The following is an 11,127-nucleotide window of genomic DNA, read 5'->3' as shown; positions in this document are numbered from 1 at the left end:
AATATTAGTGCCATGGTTTGAATGTGTCCCTGCAAAAGCATGTGTTGGAGATTTAAACCCTCATGCAACAGTGGTGGGAGGTGGGGCCTGATGAGAGGTGACGAGGGGCTCTGCACTCTGAATGGATTAATACCGTTGTGCTTATAAAAGGATGTGTTTTTGCTGGCTGGAGCACTTTCACACTCTCATTTCCCAGTCTTAAAATGTTCTAAGGATAAACAGACTAGGACAGTATCTAAATTTTAAAATGAGTGCTTCAGTTAATAAGAAAGGAAAGGCCAGCTTACATGTTGGGGCATTCTTAATATTGCAGGAAAGATCTTCACCAATTATCTGATTATGTGGATAGGCTGCTTTACGATAGGAAACATTTTTTAAGTAACCAGAAACCCTAAGAGTAGCCATATATATTTACAGTAGAAACTTTACTAACCCCTTGCAAATGAGACCTGTAACTTTAAAATAATCAGACCCTTTATCGAGACTAAAGAATTCTGAGGAAACTTGCTTTTTTATTCCCAAGTACAATGTAAATTTGGAAGTGAGCCCAAGTTTTCTATACAGGAAATGTGTTAGAAAAATATGCAGCTGCATATTAACTCATTGCAACAGAAAATAAAAGAATCTCTGAGATATAAGGAAGACATTTAATCTCACAAGGTAGAATTTAGTCTGATCAGTTCATTTAACAGACAAGCTTCATCAAGAACTTAAAAATTGAGCTGGGGGGTGTAGCTTAGTGGTAGAATGCTTACTTAGCATGCTTCAAGTCCTGGGTTGTATCCCTAGCACAAGGAAGGTGGGGCAAATCTTATTTGGCTGGCAGTAAAAATCCCAATAGGGATTTTTATGGTATCTATCTGACATTATGAGTCTAGAAATGGTGAGACATTCCCTACAACTAGCAAGACATGTTATGAAGTAGTGATTGAGATGGCATAGCATTGGTATAAGGATAAACTCAAAGAAAATGGAACAAAATAGAGACCTCAATGCAGACCAAGCTTGTGTGGTAGTATGATCATCTTCTGTTTCTAGGTCCTTTCTCCTCTGTTCTTTTATTCTAAAAGACTAATCCTGTAGACTGTATCAACCTGACTACCTTCTCCTATAGCTTCAATAGGGATTAGCCTCAGTGAGGCCTCAGCAAGAAACCTGAACATGGAAACTGATGCATGAAAGTTGCTACTAGTTGGACAGTTGCTTAGGGACCTAGAAAAAGAAAAATGGAGGCTGGTAAAGAGGAGGAAGAGAAGGAGAAGAACCCTATGTATGTGGACTTCTAGGAATGGGCACAGAGTGTGAAGAAACTCATATACCATGCAAATGCCCACTGCAGAGACGCTCTCACTGAGGAAATGGAAAGTCCTTTGGATGTGAGTTGACTTCTTCCTAGACTCCCTGATGCTGGCTTGGTGGAACCACGTAGAATGATCATGGCCGCAAGAATGGATGGTTATGTCTGACTCAGCAACATGGATTTCATCATTGTGGCTGATCTGGCTACTGCCACTGCTGAGTGTCCAATCTGCCAATGGAGGCCAGTGCCAAGGCCCCAAATGGCACCATTTCCCAGGAGAGGTTTGGATGATAACATAAAGTTGGACATTTTAATTACTGAATCAGTTTATACCATGCTCTGGTACTTAGATTATGAACTTTTCTTTTGAACCAAGGAATGACAAGAGTAATCAGTTTTTATCCAGAAGCAGGAGAAGAACTATCCTCAAAAAATAAATGCAAAAGGACAAAAATAAGGGGGCTAGGGTTATAGCTCAGTATAGAGCAGTTGCCTAATATGCTTGAGGCCCTGGATTTGGCCCCCAACCCAAATAAATAAATAAGTTGTTTTATGATTATATATGCCATGAGTTATGCTAATTGATGTAGTGAGTATATACATACACACCACTCTCATTATTATATTACTTTTTGGAGACACATACCTTTGTGTTAAAATATAAAAATATGCCTGACAACAATAAATACCAAGTTTAGGAGAGAAGTTACCTCTAGAAAGAGGAATGGGGTAAGAAATAGAGTCGCCAAAGAACTTATATGGAATTTATAATGTCTTTTTTTGCAGTGCTGGGGACTGAACCCAGAGCCCTGTACATATAAGCACTCTACCACTAAGCTATGCCCCCTAACCCCCAAACTTATAATACCTGGCTTTTTATTTTCCATACTTTATAACAGAAACAACAATTGTATTTGTCAATGTAAATATCCATGCACACCAGTTAACATCTGCAGTATCTTGACGTGCTTTGATCACTTGGACACAATAGCCACCACTCCCTGGGATGTCACTCACACCTCCAGCTTAGTCTCCTCTGAGGCTAAGGCCAGTTAGTCTAAGTCTCAGTCAACAGGCACTATCCTCTGAGCTCAGCTAGTTCTAACATACCAAAAAAAAAAAAAAAATGCTTTTTCCTGCTAACAAGTGTGTGAGTAGACCTCTAAAACAAATGAACTTGCATATTACTGAGGGTAAAGGTCAAATTCAAGCTGAATTCAGGCTGAAATTTCTCACTTAAAGTAAACATGTCGAAGACAAAAAGAGGGTGGCTGAGAAACTTAGGATCTCACTTCTCCACAGAGAAAAGTCCAGAGTAATTTCAGCCTTCACAGAGCTCCATGGGTCACATCCAAATCTTAAAGATTCTGAATTAACAACTCCTTGAATGACAGCTGTTCTTATTTCAAAAAAATACTAACAACACAACTTCATGACCAATTTCAGTATTTACAGTTAAAAGTATTTTCATGACTAAAGTAAAAATAACTGAAAAAAAAATCTAATAGTTTTTATCACTTTGGGATATTCTTCTGGTAATATTATATATAGCCTTTTCTGCTCTGAGCTAATTTAATAGCAAATACCCAGATAATGAAACATAATCATCATGTCTCTTAGCTTTTAATAAATAAGGGATGAATGCTAATTAAAACATTTAATTTCACCAGTGAGAAACCTGTACAAAGTGATTTTGTTTGTTTGTTGATGCCTGAGATTGAACCAAGACCCTTACTCATGCTCAGTGTGTACATTACTACTGAGCTACAGCCCTCACCTGTACAAAGTGCTTTTTTTCCCCCATTGGGGATTGAACCCAGGGGTGCTTAACCATTGAGTTACAATTCCAGAGTTTTATATTTTTTATTTAAGACAAGGTCTCATTACATTGCTTAGGGCTAAGTTGCTAAAGCTGATTTTGAACTTGCAATCCTCCTGCCTCAGCCTCCAAGTTGCTGGGATTACAGGTGTGCACCACAACATGTTTTAATGAAGAAACTTAGGAATGGTGCTACTGGTTTTCAAGACATTATAAATTTAAAATTTCACAATTTTCTTCCATTAACCCCTGCCTCTTATTACTTGTGATTTCAAGTATTGTCACCTCAAGAGATGTATAAGGTATAACATGTAAAAATTAAATAATCATAACAATTATAATACAAATTCATCTCTGTAACTCTAATTAGGAAGTTTGGGACTTAACAAACATTTTTAAATCAATCTTACTGTATTTTGTCAAGAAAACCATTACCTATACACAGATGAATCTGAATTGTGTTCTAAGTATTGACCCACAGGAAAAAATTTCTTTCAGCCACCTTTAATCTAAAGTGAAATGGCTCATTTCTATACTTAGGCAAAGTTCTCACAATGGTGCCCATATCTATGATACATTCACATGAAAAAAGGAAAGATGTAATTAAAAATAATGGAATTTTTACAGAGGGAAATTCTTGAGCAAGGCTACTCTTTAGCATTGTGTTAGGTTTTCATGACTGTGACAAAATACCTGATAAAATCAACTAAAAGGAAGAAAGGTTTATTTTTGGCTCATGGTTTCAGAGGTTTCAGCCAACGTTCACTTGCCTCCATCCATTTGAGGCTTTGGTGAGATAGAATATAGCAGAGAGAAGGTGATGGAGCAGAGATGCTCAATTTATGGCCTCAGTAGAAGGCGAGGCCAGGGAGCAGCTACAGACGTGATATAATCCCAAGGTCATGCTCCTGAGGATCCACTCCCTTTAACTAAATTCCATCTCCTGCAGTTTCCAGCACCTCCTGATAGTATATTTAGCTAAGAATCCATCAGTGGATTAATCTGTTGAATTAGAACCCTAATGATTCAATCATTTACCAAGAGCCCCACCTCAGAATATTGCTGCATTGAGGACAAAACCTTCAACATATGAGCTTCTGAAGGACATTCTAGATCCAAACATTAATAAGCATTTCCTTTGTCTATATTCAAACCTTTTCTTATGAATGTGTGTATATAGACCAACAATATGATGCAATTCAACACACACACACAGTGAGGACAGTGTATGCATTAAGCATCAAGCATTTAGAAATTCTGAGCTTGCCCTGTTTTTATTTGGACCTATGGACAATTCTCTGGAGTAAGTTATATTGACTAATAAACATGAAGACCTGCCTAGAACTTAATAATATAAGCTTTTTATCAAAGATGCCCATGAAATAAATTCTTTATAGAAAGTTCATTTTTCTTTTTGCTTAACTTTTTTTTTCATATTCACTTTTTATTTATTGGTGCATTATAATAATCTCTTTGCTTGAGTCTTATCCAGAAAATCATTAGGAAAATCATTTTACTCAGTCTGTTAAATGCTATGTTGGCCACAGTGTTTCAAAAGATAGACCTTTTTTTTTTTTTTTTTTTTGAGATGGTTCTCATGTTGATCAAGCTGGCTCCAACTCATGAGCCCCTGATCCTCCGGCTCAGCCTCCCAAGTAACTGAGACCACAGGTTTGCACCACCCTGCTCAGCTTAAAGTTTTCAAAAAAGGAAAATTCATAGTCATTGTATATTCTTACAACAAGCAAATGGCAGGACAGTTTTTGTTGCTGAGAGGCTAAATTTTAAGAAGAAAGAAATTCTTTCATATTTATAAGGGAGATCCAAACTTGACCTTGGCATCCTGAGTTTTCCAGCATCTTGGCCACACAAATGGGTATTGGGTTTTCTCATTGACCAGAAAAATACTTAAAAATTTACCAAACAAACGTTTCCTTATAAGGCTAAAAGGAAATATTCTAAGAGGACTTTTGGGTCATCCTTAAATACGTGTTCTGCCCTCTTACATTCCTATCTTTAGTTCAAATCTTCATTCATTCAGAAAAACTGGCAGATTAAACTTCAACTAACACACTCCCAAAAGTTAGTGCTCCAGTAGTGAGACCAACAATGTGATGGAATGCAACAATAAGAAACAGCTGTTAACCCACTAGATAATGCCAGTGAAGATGGGAAAACAATAACAAAGGTCTGACCTTGTATTTGAAACTCATCTTTCTCTAGAAAACCTCACATTATTGTACAAGATATACATATTGCCTTATAAACTTGATTTAAAAGTTAGTTTCATTCCTATTAATTAATATTTCCATAGCTACCCATAAATATCTTGGCTGTTCTATTTGCTATGTCAATAATGGACATTGTGAAAGAAGATGAAGTAATTAAGTCTAAGAATTTCTAGAGTGGAATCAGGTGACTGAAAGGATTGCATGCATACCTGCTAAAGGTTAAGCCACAGACTGTTCCAATAGGCTTGGATAAACAATTGAATCTAGTTAAATAACCCATCACAAGAGGTTTTCAATTTAGAATTTCTGCCCAGTAAATGAACTGCCTCCAAAACCAGATTTTTGTGGAAAACCCTTATTAAAAACTTCTGCACGTCCCTTACAGGACGCTTTTCAAAAATGTCCTGATTCAGTATACCCAAATCGCAATTCTTTGCTTTCGAAATAAATATACCAAGTAACTGAACACAATGTTTTGCCCCTTGGTGAATATAAAGCCAACAAGAACAACCAGTAATAAGAGTGAAGAGGAGTTTATTACTTATACAAGTAAGGAGGATACTAGGGATAATCACCAAAGAAGTATCTCCCCAAATACATGGGCAATGGAATTTTATCAGGGAAACTAATGCATGTTCCATGAGTTATAATGAGATTATAATTAGCAATTTTTTACTCTAGTCACCTAGAAGAATGACTCAGAATCACTCAGAGGATTTTTTTTTTTTTTGGACTGGTCATGTGTTTTTCTCTGGAGGGACTTCCCTGAAACAAAAATTTGAGCACACATATAACCCCAGCTACTCGGGAGGCTAAGGTAGAGAAATTGCAAGTTCCCAGACCAGCCTGCACAATTTAAGAGACCTTGTCTCAAAAACTAAAAATATATATATATATATAAGAGTTGGGGGTAGGATTTATAGTTCAGTGGTAGGATTTATAGTTCAGTGGTAGAATGCCCCTGGGTTCAATCGCTAGTACCTGAAAGAATAAAATAAAATAAAGGAATGTTAGCAGTCCCTTTTTTAGGGTAGCAACATGCCCCCCTCCCAAGCATAGGAACTTGTCCCTTAAAAGTTCTTGCCTAGCATCTGTGTTTATACCCCTCTTTCTCTCGCTCTTTCTTTTTCCCCCTCTTAACTCTGTTACTGTCTTCATTGAGAAGGATCTGGAAATTGTATTGACCTGTTACTTTCTTCAACTTTATAAGATCCTCCTTTTCCACATCAACTTTAGACAGAGGCTTTTTCCTTCTTCTGCCACGTTTGTAACTTCATATTATACTCACCTGATTTCATCTTAGGGTGTTCATCTTCCTCTTTGAATCATCAGAGCTTGCCTACAAATTCTGCCCTGCAGCTACATTTATCGCCATCAGACCTCCTCCTCCTGCTTTCATAACCTATGTCATTCTCTCTTATACATGTTCATTTTAATAAATGGCAATACATTTTTTTATTCTTTTTAAAAATTTATTCTAATTAGTTATACATGACAGTAGAATGCATTTTGACACACGATACATACCTGCAGTATATCTTCTCATTCTTCTGGTTCTCTCTTCTTCATACATAATGTAGAATTACACTGGCTGTGTAATCATATTTGCACATAGGTTAATAATGTCTGATTCATTCCACTATCATTCCTACCCCCATACCACCTCCTCTCCCTTCACTCCCCTCCATCTAATCCAAAGTACCTCTCTTCTTCCATAGTGCTCCCCCATTGCAAATTAGTATCTACATATCAGAGAAAACATTTGGCCTTTGCTTCTTTGGGATTGGCTTGTTTCACTTAGCATGATATTCTCCAGTTCCATCCACTAACCAGCAAATACTGTAATTTAATTCTTCTTTAAGGCTGAGTAATATTCCATTGTGTATGTATACCACATTTTCCTTATCCATGCATCTGTCAAAGGGTACCTAGGTTTGTTCCATAGTTTAGATATTGTGAATTCAGCTGCTATAAACATTGATATGGTTGCATCACTGCAATATGCTGATTTTAAGTCCTTTGGGTATAACTGAGGAGTGGGGTAACTGTGTCAAATGGTTCCATTCCAATTTTTCTGAGGAATCTCCATACTGCTTTCCATAGTGGTTACACCAATTTGCAGTCCCGTAGCAATGTATGAGTGTACCTTTTACCCACATCCTCACCAATATTTATAGTTGCTTGTATCCTTGATAATTGCCATTCTGACTGGAATGGGATGGAATCTCAGTGTATTTTCATTTGCATTTCTGTAATGGCTAGAGATGTTGAACATCTTTTCATATATTTGTTGATAGATTGTATTCTTTCTTCTGTGAAGTGTCTGTTCAGATCTTTAGCCCATTTATTTATTGAGTTATTTGGTTTTTTATGTTAAGTTTTTTGAGTTCTTTATATATTCTAAAGATTAATGCTTTATCTGAGGTACAGGTGGCAAAGATTTTCTCCCATTCTATAGGCTCTCTCTTCACATTATTGATTGTTTCTTTTTCTATGAAGAAGCTTTTTAGTTTAAATCCATCCCATTTATTGATTCTTGACTTTATTTCTTGGACTTTAGAAGTCTTGTTAAGGAAGTCAGTTTCTAAGATGAGAAAGTGGAGATTTGGGCCTACTTTTTCTCTTATTAGTTCTCTGTTCTAGTACCTAAGTTCTACTACCTAAGTCTTTGATCCACTTTGAGTTGATTTTTGTGCAGGGTGAGAGGGGTTTAATTTCATTTTGCTACATGTGAATTTCCAGTTTTCTTAGCACCATTTGTTGAAGAGACTATCTTTTCTCCAATGTATGTTTTTGGTGCTTTTGTCTAGTATGAGATAACTGTATTTATGTGGGTTTGTCTCTGTGTCCTCTATTCTGTACCACTGGTCTACATGTCTGTTTTGATGCCACTACCATGCTGTTTTTGTTATTAAAACTCTGTAGTATAATTTAAGTTCTGGTATTGTGATGCTTCCTGTTTCATTCTTCTTGCTAAGGATTGCTTTGGTTATTCTAGGTCTCTTATTCTTACAAATGAATTTCGTGATTGCTTTTTCTAGTTCTATGAAGAATGTCATTGGGATTTTAATAGGAATTAAATCTGTATAATGCTTTTGTTAGTATAGCCATTTGACAATATTAATTCTGCCTATCCAAGAGCATGGGAGATCTTTCCATCTTCTAAAGTCTTCTTCAATTTTTTTCTTTAGTGTTCTATAGTTTTCATTGTAGGGATCGTTCACCTCTTTTCTTAGATTGATTCCCAAGTAGTTTATTTAATTTTTTTGAGGCTATTGTGAATGGGGTAGTTTTCCTAATTTCTCATTCAGTGGATTCATCACTGATATATAGGAATGCATTTGATTTATGGGTGTTAATTTTCTATTCTGCTACTTTACTGAATTAATTTATTAGTTCTCAAAGTTTTCTGGTGGAATTTTGGGCTCTTCTAAATATAGAATCAATCATGTTGTAGGCAAATATTGATAGTTTGAGTTCTTCTTTTCCAATTAATATCCCTTTAATTTCTTTCTTCTGTCCAAGTGCTCTGGCTAGAATTTCAAGGATAATGTTGAATAGAAGTGGTGAAAGAGGGAATCTTTGTTCCAGTTCTTAGAGTAAAAGCTTTAAATTTTCTCCATTTAGAATGATGTTGGCCTTCAGTTTAGCATCTATAGCTTTTACAATGTTGAGGTACGTTATGGAGATCTATTTTATGGTTATGCGCTTATGTCTAAAAAATTGACACTGAGTACCCATCAACCAGATATTCCTGGTTTTTCTCCTAATATATAATGTAACATAAAGATATGTCTTTTCCCACACCCTCTTAAACTTCATAGTGCCACTTGACCAAGAGTTTCACCAAAGTCTATGCAGTTTCCCTGTAGCTGTCTATGTTCTCTTTCTTTCTTTCCATTTCTTTAAAGGCTTATTTACATAATAGATAGAGTAGCCAGACTTCTCTGCAAACTTATTTTATCTGGTGAATTTAAGCTGAAGTCAAGGATCTTAGATGTGAAAGGGGTCCTCCCAATGTTTTGGTCTTCCTCTGCCTTCAGGCATACACATATTTTCTCACTTGATAGACCATGCAACAGAAGCCCAGAGGAGTGATTTGTTTAAGTCATACTTCTGTTAAATAAAGAAGCAGAAGATGGACTCCCGAGAATCAGTGGGAGATTGGAGAATGCAGCCGATTCCAGAGAAGTGAAGTCTGAGAAATTGGCACTTGTATAGAGAAGTTACCTGTGCTTAAATTCAAATTTGTAACACTTAAGGAATGTTAATAAAAGAATTGAAAATGTTTGTGTTAATGATATTTATGGAAGAATGGAATTATGATCAAAGACCAGTGTTCTAGTCATCTAATGCTCTGTAACAAACCACTCAAAAATATAGGACCTTGGAACTACATTTATTTTGCTTGCAAATTTGCAATCTGGGCAGAGTTTGGCAGAGATAGCTTGTCTCTGCACCCCTCCATGTTAGCTGGAATATTTTCAAGTCTGAAAGGTAGAATCATCTGAAGGCTCAGTCAACTCAAACATCTGGAGAATGGAATTGCTGGGCGTCTGGGCTATAGATTCTCTGTCTGTCTCTCTCTCTCTCTCACTTCTCCACAGGGGCTCTCCAGCAAAGCAGCTCTAGAGTAGCCAGACTTGCTCCCCAGTGACTCAAGAAAAAAAAGCTGGGTTGAAATTGCATGGCCTCTTCTGACTTAGTCATAGAAACCACGCAACATCACTTCTGCCAAAGGAATTGCAAAGGTTTTCCCATAGTTAAAAGGCAAAAACAGGGCTGGGGGTATAGCTCAGTAGTGGAGTACTTGCCTAGTAGATGTGAGGGCCTGCGTTCAATCCCCAGCACCACAAGAAAAAGAAAAAAAGACAAGAACATAGACTCCCTACCTCTTGATGGAGACGTATCAATGTCACACTGTAAGAAGGGCTTGTGGGAGAGATCTATATCAGAGAAGCTATCTTTGGAAAATTCAATTTGCCACAACTGAAAACTGCTGTGTTGTGAAATCACTGAAACGAACCTTTAAAAAGCCATCTACCTGTCATTCACAAAACACATTCTGTAAGACACAGTGCAAACAGTCCCCTTCTCTTGGAAATCCTTCTTCCACAGCACCATGTATATATGCCTACTCTCTCACCTGCCATATTCTATTGTGATGTTTATAATATGATTGTAATCAGGCAGACACTATCAATTTGTCAATCAGTCAACCTTTTTTTCTAGCTAATCAATATGACATAGGAAAATTCCCAAAGAGTCTTCAGATTGATGGGAAAGAGAGCCATCTAGGGAAGCCAGAAGCTATGCACAGGAAATAAAAGCAGAGAGAAAAGCATCAATTCTGACAAAAAACACTGACATCACACGAAGGAAAAAAATATACAGTACTATCCTTCTTTTCCCCTACATGTCAACAAAATCAGTCACGCAGCTGAGATGAAAGCATTATCTAAAGCAATGCTTCTCAAACCTCACCTGGATCTGAATCACCTGGAGGATCTGGAAAAACGCCCCCATAGTTTCTGATTCAGTAAGTTTGTGGAGCCTGAGAACCTGCGTTTCTCAAAGGTTCCCAGCTGTTGCTGGCCGTCTTGCGTCACTAGCCTAAAAATCTGGGTTCAAGAACCATTAGGGTAAAGTTTTAGAAAAACAAGTACTCATCACAGCTAAAGCCCTGGCAAAGACTAAGGAGCCCAAAGCACTGCGTCGCCTCTGGGCGACCCTTGGGTTTGTCCTCCAGGACTGCGGACCAGAGAGTCAGCCTCCGT

At 37.2% G+C, this 11,127-nt stretch overlaps 1 long non-coding RNA gene across 1 annotated transcript; it reads right to left on the bottom strand.

The window, feature by feature from the left end:
- Window positions 1–5,867: 5,867 nt before the first annotated feature.
- Window positions 5,868–11,098, bottom strand: LOC131424141 (uncharacterized). Its single transcript, XR_009226692.1, has 3 exons — window positions 10,835–11,098; window positions 6,878–6,941; window positions 5,868–6,331 (listed from the first exon to the last, which is right to left on the bottom strand). It is a non-coding gene; the product is annotated as an uncharacterized LOC131424141 (long non-coding RNA).
- Window positions 11,099–11,127: the final 29 nt, after the last annotated feature.

The sequence above is a fragment of the Marmota monax genome, unplaced genomic scaffold, assembly GCF_021218885.2.
Source record: "Marmota monax isolate L192 unplaced genomic scaffold, Marmota_monax_Labrador192_F-V1.1 WCK01_AAM20220418_F8-fsc00252, whole genome shotgun sequence".
NCBI classification, from domain to species: domain Eukaryota; kingdom Metazoa; phylum Chordata; class Mammalia; order Rodentia; family Sciuridae; genus Marmota; species Marmota monax.
Note: the sequence above shows the minus strand (reverse complement) of the source record. Positions and strands in the feature narration are given on the sequence as shown.